The sequence below is a fragment of the Dasypus novemcinctus genome, chromosome 3, assembly GCF_030445035.2.
Source record: "Dasypus novemcinctus isolate mDasNov1 chromosome 3, mDasNov1.1.hap2, whole genome shotgun sequence".
Classification (NCBI taxonomy): domain Eukaryota; kingdom Metazoa; phylum Chordata; class Mammalia; order Cingulata; family Dasypodidae; genus Dasypus; species Dasypus novemcinctus.
This window is the reverse complement of record NC_080675.1, coordinates 164,437,581-164,453,825: the sequence shown is the minus strand read 5'-3', so window position 1 is coordinate 164,453,825 and position 16,245 is coordinate 164,437,581. Positions and strand designations below refer to the sequence as shown.

General features: G+C 42.5%; 1 non-coding gene and 1 pseudogene across 1 annotated transcript; one reads left to right on the top strand and one right to left on the bottom strand.

Moving 5' to 3' along the window:
• Nucleotides 1-552: 552 nt before the first annotated feature.
• Nucleotides 553-1,210, top strand: LOC101433950 (BCL2/adenovirus E1B 19 kDa protein-interacting protein 3-like pseudogene; annotated as a pseudogene).
• A 14,708-nt stretch (nt 1,211-15,918) lies between these two features.
• On the bottom strand, nt 15,919-15,991 carry TRNAV-AAC (transfer RNA valine (anticodon AAC)). The gene has a single exon. It is a non-coding gene; the product is annotated as a tRNA-Val (tRNA).
• Between the last annotated feature and the right edge of the window lie 254 nt (nt 15,992-16,245).

Sequence of the window (16,245 nt, the reverse complement as noted above, 5' to 3'; positions counted from 1 at the left end):
GTTTTGCAGAAGCTGTGTGGAGAAGAGGGAAGAGTTGAAAATTTGGGTTTGGAAGACCTTGGTCCAAGATCTCTTGCCTCAACTTATTATTCATGTGATCCTGGGCAGTTTCCTTGGAGTCTTGGTTTCCTCATTTGTAAAATGAGCATAATAATAATAATTTATAGGATCGTTGCGAAGCTCAATGAGAGAATGACTCTGAAAGCACATTGTTTCTGAGTTTTGGTTTCTACTGTGTGGATTTTTGCAAATGTGTATATCCTACTGTGTCCACGCCTGATACAGGGTAACTAACTCAGTTGTACCATGTGATTCTCAGTGAACACTGATTGACATAAGAAAATTCCAGAAGAATGCAAAACTGAAATTAGGAGCTGGCTATTTGTGTTGCGAAATGTTTTACTTCAGTGTTCTATTGGATAGCTAAATCCCTTCAAGATTGCTGACAAACCAAAATAATGTGAGCCACATGTTTAATTAAAACAATTCCTGGTTGCTGCCTGAAAATCAGAGTTGGTCCCACTTGAGCAAAGCTCTTCCAGGTGCTTGAAAATGTTGTATCATTTAGTTGAGCAACCACCACCCCTGCACAACGACAACAACTGCGAGGAAGGTGGACAGCCTTTGCCACTGCCCACTGTCCTAAAGTTCCTGGGTGGAGCTACTAATGAACAATGATAATGTCAACAGGAAGAATGGGGGGCTTGGCATGTACCTTCCTCATCCTCTTTCCACAGTGGAGACACGGAGAAAGTTCTTTTGGATGCACGGCACGAATCCAAAAGGGTCAGAGTCCCATGAATCAGGACAAGGGGCAGTTCTCATTGTGATCGCCCTTTCCCACAAGAAGATGTAGAGATGATGTTGGGTTGGATGTGGAAAGTCATACCAGCAGGAACCACAGCTCTCAGTCAGAAGCAGTTGAAGAAGGAGAGAAAGAAGTCAAGGCTTTGAAGAAAAGTGTAGACTGGGTGTGCGACTGGTCCAGTAGACCCGAAAACATTCCACCTATAGAGTTCCACTTCTGGCACCCTAAGCATTCTCCTTCTTTAGGCATGAGAAAAAGTGGAACCATGGAGAAAGGGGGTATTTCCTCTGCAGAATTTTCTTAAGGCATTCATCCCATCTTTCCATTTCCCATGTTTTGGTTTGGGGGGTAGGCATCTATATTGGAGACCAACTGAGCATGCCTTCAGTCAGCCCCTACTGAGGGAAATGCCCGTGACCAGGGTAGTAGTGCGATTGTCAGCTTATTTATCTGAACTTGAGACATTGTAAGCATGACCACCTTATTTTTGCATATCCACGTTCCATGAGCTCTCGAAATCCAGGATTTTGTTCAAATTCTGGTGAGGCATTTTCCCTTTTTGACCTGTCAAAAGAATTTACTTACAGTTTAATGTTGTTTAGAAATTTGCAAGGACTTCTTTTCCACAAAGGCCATCAGCAGATTATAATTCTGGCAAAAATGCTATTGTCTCTGTTTAGTACCACCAGACTTAGACCTGCATCACTCATGGTATAAAATTTACTCTTGCAAGAGAAGTACCATCCCTCTCTTAAAACAATATGAGATTAGCAAATTATATGAAGGCTTTGGTTTTTTTTGTCAAGAAAAAGGCCAGCTTCCCTAAGCTTGAATTTATAGTTATTAAAAATGAACACAAAAGCAAACAAAACAGAACAAGACACAGGGGACAATATCCTGGAAATAAAATATTATTAAAATTTTTTCTAATAGCTACATTAAAAAAGTAGAAGCAGCTGAAATTAACTTTAACAATATATCATATTGAACCTAAGATGTCAAAAATATTATCACTTCAACATGTGTTCAATATAAAATAATTAGTGAGATATTTTACATTTTTTGTATGAAGTCTTTGAAATTATAGCATATATCAATTCAGATATTAATTTTTGTGTTTTGATTTATATTGAGAGTTCACAAAATTTGAAAAGTTGGAAAAGTAGATTCACATACTTGAGGTGTTTCTAACATACTTAAACGTTTTTCCAATAATTAAATTATCAGTCTTTAAATTTATTAAAATAAAATAAAATAGCCAACACAATAGTCACATTTCAAGTGCTCCGCAGTCACATGTGGACAGTGCAGCCTTAGAGTGGTTAAAATTTACTTTTGACATTCCATGTAGACATTGCTTTTTAAGGCCATGTCTTTGGCTGATATTGAGGTACAGTTGTGCAGGTTCCATCCATAGCTCTCAGTTCTAAGGTGCCTTGGACCACTTAGATTAATGAAAACCTAGTTTCAGGGGATGGGGGTAGGTTGGCTCTGGGCATGAGTATTATCTAAAAGCTTCCTAGATGATTCTAATGTGCAACCTTAGCTGGATGCACTGGATGGTGAATAGAGATAACTCATTGCAATGTGGGGCAGCAAGCTCTGGAAACATGGACAGGAATACATTTGGAGATAAATCCAGTAACTTTTTTTTTTTAAGTTCCTCTCTTAACACTATAAACATTTTCAATTTAGATTTTATTGGTGTTCTTACTGAGTGTGACAATTGTCTCAATTAGTTTTCAGTAGCTTCATTTCTTCAGAAATAAAGCACATCTAGGCTTTTGGTCACCATTAAATAGGTGTTATTGTGGCTGTTCCCAAGAACATGATATTGCCATTTTATTATGGTACTACCTTAATGCTTTTACCTATACCTGTTTGCTAACCATGTGATCTTAGCGAGATCATGTGTGCTAAAATTCAGCCCAGCTGCTTCTTGCCAACACATATCGACATAATGGCTATCGTTCTATCATGACTCACCATAGTTGATCAGCCTAATTGCTTTTAACAACAAGTCTGACCTAACTACAGTTACATCATTGTGGCTGAGCTAGTTTGGGTGGATCCCAAGGAGATCTTTTGAGTCCATGTCTAAATTTGCTAACTGGTTGGTTATCTACCTATCCTGGTTTTCATAGTGAGGGAATTTATGTTACTTTATTAATTTACTGCTCTTATTTCCAGCAACCTAATCCTATTTAATTCTTTCACTTGTTCGGTCAACACAACTTTTTGGTGTGCCTACTTGGCTCCAGGCACCAGGCTAAGTCTGACTGGCAGTTAGGCTTCATCTTGCATGCCAATTCTAATTGTTGATTACCCTGCCTTGAGAGGCATTCTGAAATCACATCTGGGCTCAGCAGAAAAGAAAACTGTGATCAATTAGTTATGTCATCCATAGACATAAGAGGAGAGAGTTGGGTCCCATGTGCAAGATTTTTTGATATGCTGTGCTAAGGAACTGGGGGATATAAATATAATTAGCACTTATTCCAGCAGATGAGACAGACAAATAATTAGGAAATCATGTGTTAAGTTCCATGATATAGGTTTATAGAAATATTTATGGGAACACAAATGAGGAAGCAATAGATAACAGCTGGTAGTGGGGAGCAGAGGAATATGAAGTTGTCCAAAGATAGCATTTCAAGTGGATTGGGGAGAAAATGGTAAGAATTCAGCAGAAAAGACTGTTCTCTGTGTGTGTGTGTTTGTACTTTATTATGTTACTATCAAAGTAAATGAAATTGATTAATGCTGTCAGTAAAATTTAAGTACATTAAAAAGCAATGCACTTGATATAGATCATAAAAACTGCAAGAAATTCAAAGCAATTTGCAAAATCTGGCCTGCTTTCATATTCTTTTTTGTTTTCATTATATTGCTTTTCTTTTGCTAAAGTGATCAGATATTAATACATCTGTATCTGACTATATCTATTTATCTATATCCACATGTGCATCTATGTCTTATCCATCCATCCTTCCATGTGTATTTCATCTAACATCTATCTAATCTATCTAATTATTTTCCCACTATAAAAGCAACCAGTTGCCATTAGAGTAACACACTAGCCAAGATGGTCCTTTTACAATATAATTCAGGTCACATGGTTCTGCTCAAACCTCTACCATGGTTTCCCATTTCCTTTTGAGATAAAGTGCCATTATTCTCTCCTGGCATTCTCTCCTAGTGATGAGTTACAGTTCTGAAACTCTCCTGGTACTAGCCTCAGTACCTGGTACTGGCCTCAGCCTGTTATGGAGCCTCTTCCAATGCTTAGCTTCCTACGATTCAGCCAGGCTGACTTGCCTAGGAGAATTTGACGCTTATCATTTTCCTCTTCTTGAAAGTCTCTAACTCAGGCCTCATGACTAGCTGCTCACCTCCTTCAGTCCAAAGGGTACCTTCTCAGGGATGCCTTTCCTGACATCTGAGTTTAAGTTGCAGTGTCCCCACCCCCACCCTAGCATTTCCAGTCTCACTTCATTGCAAGTGTTACTGATGTGCTACGGATTTTACTGACCTACCTTGTTTATTGTCTGTCTCTGTCCCCTCCTCAAAGCATGCTGTTGAGAACAATGCCTGGCATACAACAGGCAATGCATATATGCTGAACCAGTGAATGAACATATTCATGCTATCAATATATTTAGCTCAAGTAACTGAGATCTTATTATATACACAATTTTATATGCAACTTGTAAGTTTATGTAATATATATTTTCCACATCATAAACATTTTTTAAACATAAAATTTTATTATTGTGTAATTCTGGCTAGTAGTGAATATGCAATAATTTGGTGAGTGACTAACAACTTTTGCTATTAGAGATAATTGTATGATGCATGTTTTGTACAAAAGTTATTTTTTTCTGTATTTCTAGAAGTGGTATTATTGGGTTAAAGGGCATGAACAGTTGAGTTCTGGACCCACATGTTGAACTTTGAAATCTTATTTTGAAATGGGGTTGCTTCTACTTCTAATTTTGCTTGGGAAGGGCGCATGGTCTAAGCTTTTAAAAGGCACAGATCACATGGGAGCAGCTAAAGGTTCTGTGATGAGCTATGGGGCATACCAGGGCCAGTGATTGGGAGTGCAGGCCCCCAGGCCATGAGGTGAGTCACAGGAGAGTTTGATGGAGGGGGTGGAACATGGCTGTTGGAATGGAATGACTTGGGTGGGATAAACCACTGAGCTCATCCAGACTGGCTTTGGGATGTGACAGGTACCAACCAGGTCAGAGAACTGAAAAGAGCACTGGACATGGGTCAGAATACCTGGGTTCAGATTCTGCCTTTCACTGACCAGCTCTGAGACCTTGAGCAGGTGACATAATCTCGGTGAGCCTCAGTGTCCTCATCCATACAATGGGGACAATTTTGTGGTTAGAACAGGGTATGAGGACTCCTTCATAAGACTTGGCCCTGCTCATCCGAATCAAGGCCCCAATTACCTTTCCTAAGGAAATATTGCAGGGTGAAGATGAATTTTCAGTCTAATTTCTCTATGCACTTCCATCCCATTAGTGCCAAGTTCAAGTATCTCAGAAGAGATGCCAATGGTTCTGGGTCCAGACCTCTTTGTTTCTCTGACTTTGTCTGGGTGTCTCCACAGGCCCATGAGGAGCATGTGCAGCTTGAGATCTGCAGGTGAACAGGCCAGTTGAGCTCCCACCAGTGCTGATGCTGTCATGGAGCCTAGAGACCTGTTGATTACATTGGAAAACTGCTATTTTCGTGGCAAGCTGTCAGCCAGCCCTTTCAACAAAGGAGACATACCACTGAGCTCGGATCTAAAAATACTTAGAGACTGACTAGCAGCTTTGGTCAGAGCTTGGGCCTGAGGCCTGGGTTGGGAAGGACAGAGCTGGAAGAAGAGGAGAAGACTCAGCACATCGGTCGGCTCCTCACAGGATCTAGAGACCAGGGCTGAAACAAAACAAACAATTTTCTGTATCTATGGCTCTTTGATGATTGTTTATTATAATTAAGAATAAAAATTTATAACATTTTTAATAATGATAAAGGCAGCTTACAAAATATTCCCAATATGCCAGACATTGTTCTAAGTCATATGTACAATATATCTATCACTTCTACAACAGATCTGAGGGATGATCAGTGCTATTATTGCCATTTTACAGATGAAGCAACTGATTCCCAAGACTCAGTGAGGAATTTGGGCCATACTGGTTAGCCTGAAGACAGAGTTTAATTATGTGGAATGGTCTAGAACTGGCCTTCAGTTTCCATCCATCCTTTTTGGCAGCTGTGTGTTGCTTGGTATTGGTTTCCCAGTTGTTAACAAGCTATTCTCTTTCAACATCTCCAGAGACATTCTTGGTTGCTGGATCTCTTAGGAAAATCTCTCAGTGATGACTCGACTCTGGGTTCCTTTGTGGAATTAATGTCTCATATTCTGTTGAGCACAATGGGCAGGTTTAATTAGGCTGGTTTATACAGATGATGCTCCCATTCCACTGGCCGGGAAGAAAGAGCAAATGTCAGCCACGTTGCATACAGATTGGCTCAGCGACAGAAGGCACCACTCTTTGTGGGTATTTAGCACAGATGTTTGGACAGGGATGTTTTCATTTTAAAACTGTCTTGAATGTGTTTATAGGTTTTATCACTATTTGGGCCAATAAGTTTTCCCCTCCTGCCCTCTGGGTTCCTAGCAGAAGACTCAAAGGCTTTTGGACTAAGCCAACATGGATTCAGTTCTAGTAGCTCTTTAGAGCCTCCATGTGACACTATGGGGTACTCATTTCTGTATTTTTATTCCAGTGAGGTCTTGGGAAGGATAGAAGGTGATAGTGGAGGGGGGGGTGGAGTCAGCCATCTTGAACTGGAGCTCTATACCTCCCAATCCAATTTATATTTTGTTGGTTCTGATACTTTTTCATTTATATTTTCTGTTTTATGGTTTTCTCTCAGCCACCTCGAAATTTATGTGAAGGGAAAGGCACACAAATTAGTAAATAAAAACACACAACAACAAACACAACAGTGGAGACAGTGGTTTCTCAGTCTGAGAAAAGTGCCTGCCACATGAAGGCCTCTTTGCTAACAGCAGAAGGGAGAGAGGAAGGGGGAGAGAGAGAGAGAGACACTTCACTAATATTGACCACAGCAGTAAGACAAGGTCTCAGAGCAAGCCCCCTTCTCGATCAAGTGTGCTCAGTGTCTCGGCATGACTGGAGCTGAGATGAAACAAGATAGAGTGGGAAGCGGATTTGGCTCAACTTATAGAATGTCCGCCTACCACATGGGAGGTCCAGGGTTCAAACCCAGGGCCTCCTGACCCATGTGATGAGCTGGCCCAGACACAATGCTGATGAGCACAAGGAGTGCTGTGCCATGCAGGGTTGTCCCCTGGGTAGGGGAGCCGCACGCAAAAGGAGGGCGCCCTGTAAGGAGAGCTGCCCCACACGAAAAAAGTGCAGCCTGCCCAGGAGTGGCACCACAGACATGGAGAGCCGACACAGCAAGATGGCGCAACAAAAAAGAGATGCAGTTTCCCAGTGCTGCTGACAAGAATACTAGCGGACACAGAAGAACACACAGCAAATGGACACAGAGAGCAGACAACTGGTGGGGGAGAGGGGGATGGAGGAAGGGAGAGAAATTTTTTAAAAATCTGTAAAAGCAAAACAAAACAAAAACAAACCAAGATGGAGCAATTGAAGTGGAAGGTGGCACCCTGTTTAGACTGCTCCCTGCCCTGCTACCTTTTACCTTGTTCTGATGTGTGGACAGAGCCACTGTTGACAGTTATCTTTTGGTTTGCCCTGCTATCTTTCAGAGTAATTTTGTCCAGATGACATTAACCTAATAAGCCCAAGGTAATTTAAGGTCATTCTTTGCAAATCAGCCCTGGCGAATCTTTACCAGCCCCTTCCCTTACTGCAGACTCCTCATCAGGCCCTGACCAGTTGGGGCCAATTTGTAGATAATCCCCAGTAGGGAGACACCCGAGATGGGAGGAGAGGGCATGTTTTCCTTGGGTCCAACTGCAAAAGGTTCATTTCCCGCTGAAGTTTATCATCTGTAAAGGCCTCCTTGGTCAAGCTGTTGCCTGCTTTCATCCCTTGCTTCTCAAAACTGTCTAAGGTAAGAGCCTCAGAGAACAGCACTCAGGAGAGGAGGACGGAGACTAAGTTACCCTGTTCTTCTAGAAAGAAGAGAGGAGGCCAGGGCAGAAGCACTGAAGCAAGCTCTCTGAAACGTTGGCCGAATAAGGGGAAAGAACGCAGCCATCTTTCCTCATCCCCAGATTTGCTGGCAGTCGTAAAAAACTGCCTCCTTCTGGATGACTTCTCAGGTTTCTTTCCCAAGAAGCAGAAGGAAGTCCTCAAACTGAAAAAGTAATTTATTCTTGGTTTATGGATCCACTGACCTCTTTCCTGTATCTAATAGGGACCAAACATGAAAAGCACTGATTAATTTCGGCATAAATTTAAGCAATTTAAGGATTAAAATGTTCGGCTAATTGGAAATATCCACCAAGCTGTAGTTAATCCCTTCGTTCTTTTAGCATCTTCAAGTGATTTTATCTACTTAGCAAATATACCTATATGCAGTGACGATCATACGCAAGAAAAGGCCATTGGGGGGATGTGCCAAGCCTTGGCCGAGCCTCAACCTACTTCTTATCACATCACTCATTATTGTGTTCCTTCTTTCCTTTTCCTTTTTGATCTTGCCCCATCTCATATTTTTTTTCCTCTTATCCCCATCCTAGAAGACATTTAAAAGCAGATTCAAGCAATCTGGAGAAAGCTTGTTTATGCTTGGTAAGTTGGTGCTTCCTATGTTTGAGACAAAAGCAAAGGAAATTTAAATGTCATAAAATTCCCAGGAAGGCTTCCTGGATGTCTAAAAGGTGTTTCTTGATGCCATGTGGACGAGTCATATATAAAAGAAACAGAAACATTACAGATTACATTTTGCTTAAAACCCATGTGTGCCCTTAAAATGGGAAAATATACCTGGGGCCAAACCTGATTTGAGTCTAAAAAAAAAAAAAAGAATTCAGAAATTCTGGGTGAAGATGGAGAAGTCCAGAGGCAACTTGTGCCTCTGCTCCTTCACCAAGCTTCTCTTAGGGATCCTGTGTCGAATGTCCTTCTTGCTCCAGTGCGTCGTTCAGAAGCACAGAGCAGGAGGATTCACAGGCACAAGTGCTGGCCGTGTGCTCCCAAACACTGTGCGCGGGAGAGGAAGCCTGCATCTGGGAACATTCTGGTCCCATTGGCAGAGCTAGCTCTAGGACAGACATTTTTTTTCCCAAGTAGCCAGCCTGGTGCTCTTAGATAACTGAGGAACAGAGCCAGTCCTATTGTGCTTCTTCTAGAATCCCAGCAGATTCTTCTGGTGACCAAACCATCTGTGTGGAGCCCAAGTCAGAACGCTGGCAACCAGCCTTGCTCTTCCTCTCCTCTCCCGTCCCATCAGCTATTGTCCAGTTGACTCTATTTATCAAAGGTTCTTGGCATCGACCTGGTCCTCCTCGTTCCATTGCCATTCCGGTGGTCCAGGCTACCAGCACCTCCCCCTAGACCGCTGGTCTGCCCACACAACTTCACTGGCCTCCATGCCTTTTCCACAGGGCACGTGGCATCACCAGCCTGAGCTCCTTCAGAGGTTGAATCATTGCTTGCAAATTCCTAATACAGTTTCTATGGACCTGTTGATGGTGAAATATGTTAATGTATGCATAGTGCTTCCAACAAAGCCAGGCAATGTCGGCCACGATCGTGCCACCTCCTCTGATGGCTCTTTGCAGAAACTTTGTACCTTGGGCTCTCTCCCATTTTCACTGGTTCATTCCTTTTCACCTTTGAGGTTTCAATGAAACTGTCAACTCCTCTATAGCTAATTCTCACCCAGAAACACGTATCCCCACCTGGGTCAGTGACCCCTGCTACGTGCTTATGTGGCTTGGTGATCACCGCTTCTGTACAGTGGCCCATCATCCACAGTCCACCTTGTATCATATTCATGTACATTACAGTCTGTCCCTCGAGCTGACTGTCACCTCTTTGAAGGCAGGGCCTGTTTCTCAGGCACACTGAGGCCTCTTGGTCAGTAAATATTTGCTGATATAAAGAAAGAGCAAAACTGGCTCACAGGGAGAGATGATGCCAGCTATCAGGTGGGTGTGTGTTAGATTCTGGGAGCATCACATTTCTCTCCATAAATGCATAATGGTTATTCTCATTTTAAGGAACCAAAGGAGGAAAATGAATTTGTCAAGATGGCAGTTGGCAAAAGCCATTTCAACATCTGACATGGCTCTTCTTTCTGGAATTCTGAATGACCGTGTGCTTTAAAATGTCATTGCAGAGTTGCCCGTCTGTCTAGGTTTGCCTGTCAGCTTTTGCATCTTCACCCTCTCTCTGCCCAGTTCCTTCCTCCCCTGGTGTTTCTGGAACACACTCCAGCTTTGGCTGGAATGGTACAGTCCTGTGCTCTCCAAAGCACAAAAAGCTTGTGTTTTTCCTGGGTGCCAAGGACCCCTGGGAAAATGCTCCCTGCATTTAGATCCCATGTGGTCGTGGCTGTCTAGACACAAGGTGGTGTCTGGGGAGGAGGCAGCTTTTGTCACCCTGGACCAGCTGTGGCAACATTTGACATGGCTGGAGGATTCCATCGCTTTAGTTTGCCATGGCTCATAAAAATGCCTGGATTTGCTGGGGTTGGTATCTCCAAATCTGTGCTGCTCACGGGGGCCATGGAAACAGATTATGGTGGATCTTGCTCATGTGTCTGATTTGTCCATGGTCATAAGAAATGGTGAAAGGAATGTAATGGTGTGTATTGCAGAGAGATGTTTCCCAATCATTTGCACCTGCAACTTCCTTCTAGAACCAAACCCCCTATAGGATTGAAAAGGAAAAAAACCTCATTTTATCATTGTTTATGTGTTATGTGTTATAAGAATTGAATTAAATAATCTTAAACATATTCTCCCCATCTAATAAGCGATGCATGCTGTTTAGTTTTATTTACTTTAACCTAATTATGTAGGAAAAGCATGATTTGTCAACAAATGCATTCTCAAATTACATAGTCTATCATATTCAGTCGAGAAACACAATTTTAAAAGCAGATGGAAATTTAATTATGCATTAACATTGAAAATAAGCAACAAAGTTGCTTTTTTTGTGACCTAATGCTTAGAATTCCTGCGTTTTGCACTTTAAAAACCCACTGGTTAATTGGTATGATTTCTTAGTTTTTATGTAAAAGAGGAGATTTAGGTCACTTGCCATTATTTTTTCTTAAGTATACCAGTGCAGGAGGGAATAGCTTCATTCCCAGGAAAGGAAAACGCAAATCAGGTGTAATTCTTATTGTAGTTTTCTCTTTTAAACATTGGCTTCTGAAATGTTGTTGATATCTTGAAGGCTTCTGACTAGGTAAATGAAATTTAGAGATTAAGCTCAAGATATCTCGGGGTGAGCTAGCAGAATTTTTATAATTTTTAAGCCCTTGTATGGAAAGCTGCTTCTAAGATGGTGGGCTGCACCTAGTGCCCTGCTTCTGATGGATAGACTCCAGCGAAGGTGATGGGATGTCACTTCCAAGGTTAGGCTGTAAAAGGCTGTGGCTTCCTTTCTGCCTTTTCTCTCTGTTTCTTCTCTTTTCTTGCAGGCTCTCTCTGATGACTCCAGCTGCCATGTTGGGAGCAAGGAACTGAGGGTGGCCGCCGGCCAGCTGCTGGGGAGGAGCTGGATCCTGCCCACAATTGCTGAGTCAGCGTGAAAGCGGGTCCCTCCCCGTCACCACCCCGCCCACACCTTGATGCAGCCTGTGAGAGGCCCTGTGCCGGAGGACCCAGCTGAGTCACTGGGATTCCCGACCCACTGAAGCTGTGAGGTAAAAAAAAATACAGATTTTCAAAAACTGCTTCGTTTTTGGTTAATTTATCATGTGACGGTACGTAATTAATAGAACCTGTGACTTCCCGCTGAATTTCAACATCCATATTCCTTATGCTTCTTGTCTTTAACCATCGGGTATTGATTAAGTGATAAAGGGTGTGAATGGCATAGTCTCAGAAATGGGATGACTGTAGGTAGCGCCTGCAGCTAGTGGTATGTCATCTGAAGACCTGGATTGTGAATCTGTTCTCAGCGACTACACTAAAATTGCACAAGGAGGCTCTCAAAGAGCTGTGTTTTAAAGAGAAAACATGATGTGAACCCCAGGAATGCGCTTCGGGAACGATGAGGTGTTGGCTGAGGGGCAGAACGAGGATCCAGGTGGCAGCCAGGGAACAAGAGTGTAGAGTTTGATGTGGGACATTTTGATGGGCCAGAACTGAAGGTGGCAAATATGACTTCTGCTCACATTTGATGGGCCAGAATTAGATCACATGACCATAGCCAAGTGCAAAGGAGGCTGGGAGAAATGGATTTTGCCAATACACAGCTATGTTTGCCAAGGTGATGGACTTTTAATTCCATTACATAAGGTTTAATTGAGCACCTACAATGTGCAGTCACTGTCCTAAGCATCGCAGATACAGACAAGATGAAAAAGGTAGTATCCTTGTCCTCAAAGACGTCACAGCCTAGTTGGAGGAGTTGTTAGATGAGTGGTGTTTGTTAGTAAAGTCTTATGCCAGGTTCCACCGTCCTAGGTGAAGGACAGCAGTAGCTACAGATTGTTCTGTTCATGGGCAGAATAGAATAAGTTAATCCTGGGGAGGTTTTTATGTCCCAAAGTCAAGGACTCACAAAACCACTCATCTCAAGACTCTTTGTTAGGAATTATGTGCACAGCAAGACCTCTCCTTCCCCTGGTGAAATGTCTGTGACCCAACTGCCAGGTGGCATGTGAGGAAACCAGTTCTGCCAGTGTTCCCAAGATTAGCCTCTGCCTCGCAAACGTAGTGTTCAACGTCTCTGGCAAGAATGAAGAAACCAGAATGTAGACTGGAGCATGCTTTTTGGAAAGATAATTTGACACTAAAGATTAAAGGCCAAATTATGCATAACTTGGCATAATACAAGTATACGTAACTTGTATCCTTTGGGAAATCTTTCGTACATGTACACCCAGACAAGAATGTTCATTGCAGTGCTGACATCACGAAAATACTGGAGACAGCACAAATACCCACCTCTGGTGGAATGGATAAATAATAGTAAAGTCATGTGATGGAATATCATACAGCAATGAACACAAAAAGTACAGCCTTGTGCCTCAACACCATCTCAAGAATATAAGGTCCAATGAACCAGAGAGTAGGAGTTGTAACTCTGCTGAGGCTCAGGGCCCAGCTGGCACATGGCCAGTCCAGAGATTGAAGTCTCCTGGGTATACACCAACCTCAGCGCCAACCACAGATTCAGTAAAAGAGACAGAAGAGGCATGTATAGAAAGGTCACATGTGAGTCCAACTTCATCACACTCAGGAGCACAAATTACAAAGTAGGGCCCACTGACAAGGTACTGAACTCCAGGACCAGCTGCCATGACAGTAGAACCTGTGTGTCTCTGTAGCCCTCAGAAGCACCAGTACCTGGGGTTGCATCTACTTTGGCTGTCTCTGAGATCCTGCTGAGGCGTGCGTAAGTGTGACCCCTCTGATGACTTCCTGACTCTTTTTTGAAGACTCTTAGCCATATAAACTCATTTGTCTTCTCTCTAGTTTGTTGGACTTACCCAGGTCGGCTAACAGGGAGGTGAAGATGGTCAACCACCACACCAGGGAACTGAGAGTGCCTACAACTCCAAGCAGGAGAATCACATCCATCAACCATGTGGGATCTAAGTCCCCTCTTGATACAGAGGTGGAGTGGACATAACCATCCCAGGGTCCACAGGTTGAAGGAATAAAATATGGATTAGAGTAAACTTACTGGTATTCTACTATGGAACTATTGTGACTAGTAATGGAAGAAACTGTAGCACTGATCTGGAGAAAAGTGGCTAAGGTAGTTACTGAGGGCAGGGAGAGAGAAGAGATGAGATATGGGGGCATTTTTGGAACTTGGAGTTGTCCTAAATGATATTGCAGGGACAGATGCTGGACATATATCCTGCCGTAACCCACTGAATGTACTGGGGGAGAGTGAAAACTATGATATAAATATGTGGTGTAGCAGTGCTCCAAAATGTATTCACCAAATGCAATGAATGCCACAATGATGAAAGAGGTTGATGTGGGAAGTGTGGGGGTGTGGGGTGCGGGGTATGTGGGAACCTCTTATATTTTTTAATGTATCGTTTGTTGTGATCTATGTATCTAAAAAAAAAAGACAATTTAATAAAAAAATTAAAAGCAATTAAAAAATTTAAAAAAGAATATAATGTCCAGTGCAAAAAAAAAACAAGTATGAGAGAAACATATAAATGTGATTTCACTTGTGTAAGGTTCAACAACATACAAAATTAAGCAAAGGCATTGCTTAGGGGTATGTGGAAACTGCGAGGAAAGCATGGACATGATAAGCACAAGGACCTCTGGCTGAGGTGCTAGCCATGCCCCTGCTGGCACTGCCAAATGCTCTGGGGGTGGGCGGGGCTGGGGAGCTGGGGAGGAGGCAGACTGGGCTCCAATCCTCTGTCTTCTGCCTTTTTCTGGACTTTTTCCCTTCAAAAAACTGCCTTGGCCTCACACCAACCCCTACAATATAGTACATACTCAGCCAAAGCTGTGAGACAGAAAGAGAGACAGATGGAGAGAGGGAGAGAGAGCGAGAGGGAGAAAGGGAGGGAATATGTATGGAGGGTGAGATGGTTTGAGAATGAAAGAGAGATCCAGATTTCCTGGCCTTGCCTATATGTTCAAAAAATTCCTACATGGACTGGACATACATTTAATGAGCAATTACTACGTACCCCTCCCCGTGCAATGCGATTCCTCATATTTCGTCTCATTTCCTCTTCACAGCAGCCCTGCATGCTCCTCTAGCTGTTACTGTTTTACAGATAAGGATCATAGAGCTCAAGGAGTTGAAGGGATTTGACCAAGGTCACTACAGTGGGGATGAGAACTTTCATTTTCCATTGCAAAATTGCAGAAATCCAGGAAACGTGCATGGAAAAAATCTAGTAGGAAACGGCCTCATCTAAACTACTGACCCTCAAAATCCTGCCACCTCTGCCTGGCAACCCCTCCTCTTTGTTTTATTTATTTATTTCTTTTGCTCCAGGGGGCATCAGGTGGCAGGCAAATAAAATACTCACTGCATTCTCCCTGCACTGGCTCTTAAAGCCTCTCCTCTGAGTAGGTGGCTCCGTGCTTGCAGATGTGGTTGAGTCTGCACATCTGGGATGCATTAGTTGGTGGGCAGAAAGTGCTATTACACAGCCCTAATGAAATTTGGGTCTGCTGCATTTTAATAAGCTATCCAAGGAAGTAAGGTTCCTGGCATTTTATTGACAGTCAGGGCCTGAGAAGAAATAGAAAAATTTCTATCATCATGATGGATTAGGTTATTTTCATCATGTACAGAGTTACTTGCAGTTGAAAGGTTGGACATGATACCTCTTGATTAAATGAAAATTGTGTCTGACTCTTACATAAATTATGTGGTAGAGGAGCAGAAAAATCTGAGTGTGCATTTATTATCCTAGTCACCATAATGGCTTAACTCAAAATGAAAATGTTTTTCTGCCTTGCAAGTATGTCAATAGCTACATGGTCAAAACATTTCCCTGAAAGAATAATCTGTGGTTGGGAGTTTTGGTAACGGGTGTTAAATGTTTTGGTTACTACCATTTTCATCCTTGTTGTAGTTTCACTTTGTTTTGTGTGTGTGTGTGTTTTAATTAATTATTTTTTATTTTAATAGATTTTTAATTTATTTTTTTAAAGATACACAGGTCATAAAAAATGTTACATTAAAAAATATGAGGATCCCATATACCCCAACTCCCCCTTCCCCCCTCCTCCCACATGACCAAACTCTTTCATCAGTGTGGCACATTCACTGCATTTGATGAACACATTTTGTTGAAGCACCACACATTACTGAAACCAATTGGAGACAGTTGGTGGGGGGTCGTGTACGGGGGACAAACTTGTCTTCACCTTCCTCCCCAGTAATCATTTTTAGATATTAAAAGTAAACCTTAACAACTGTTTCCACCCGGTTTCGAACCGGGGACCTTTCGCATGTTAGGCGAACATGATAACCACTACACTACAGAAACCCTTGATGAACACATTTTGGAGCACTGCTACACAGCATGGATTATAGTTTACATTATAATTTACACTCTTCCCCCAGTCCATTCAGGGGGTTATGGCAGGATATATAATGTCCAGCATCTGTCCCTGCGATATCATTCAGGACAACTCCAAGTCCCGAAAATGCCCCCATATCACAGCTCTTCTTCCCTCTCCCTGACCTCAGCAACTCACGTGGCCACTGTCTCCATATCGATGATACAGTTTCTTCCATTGC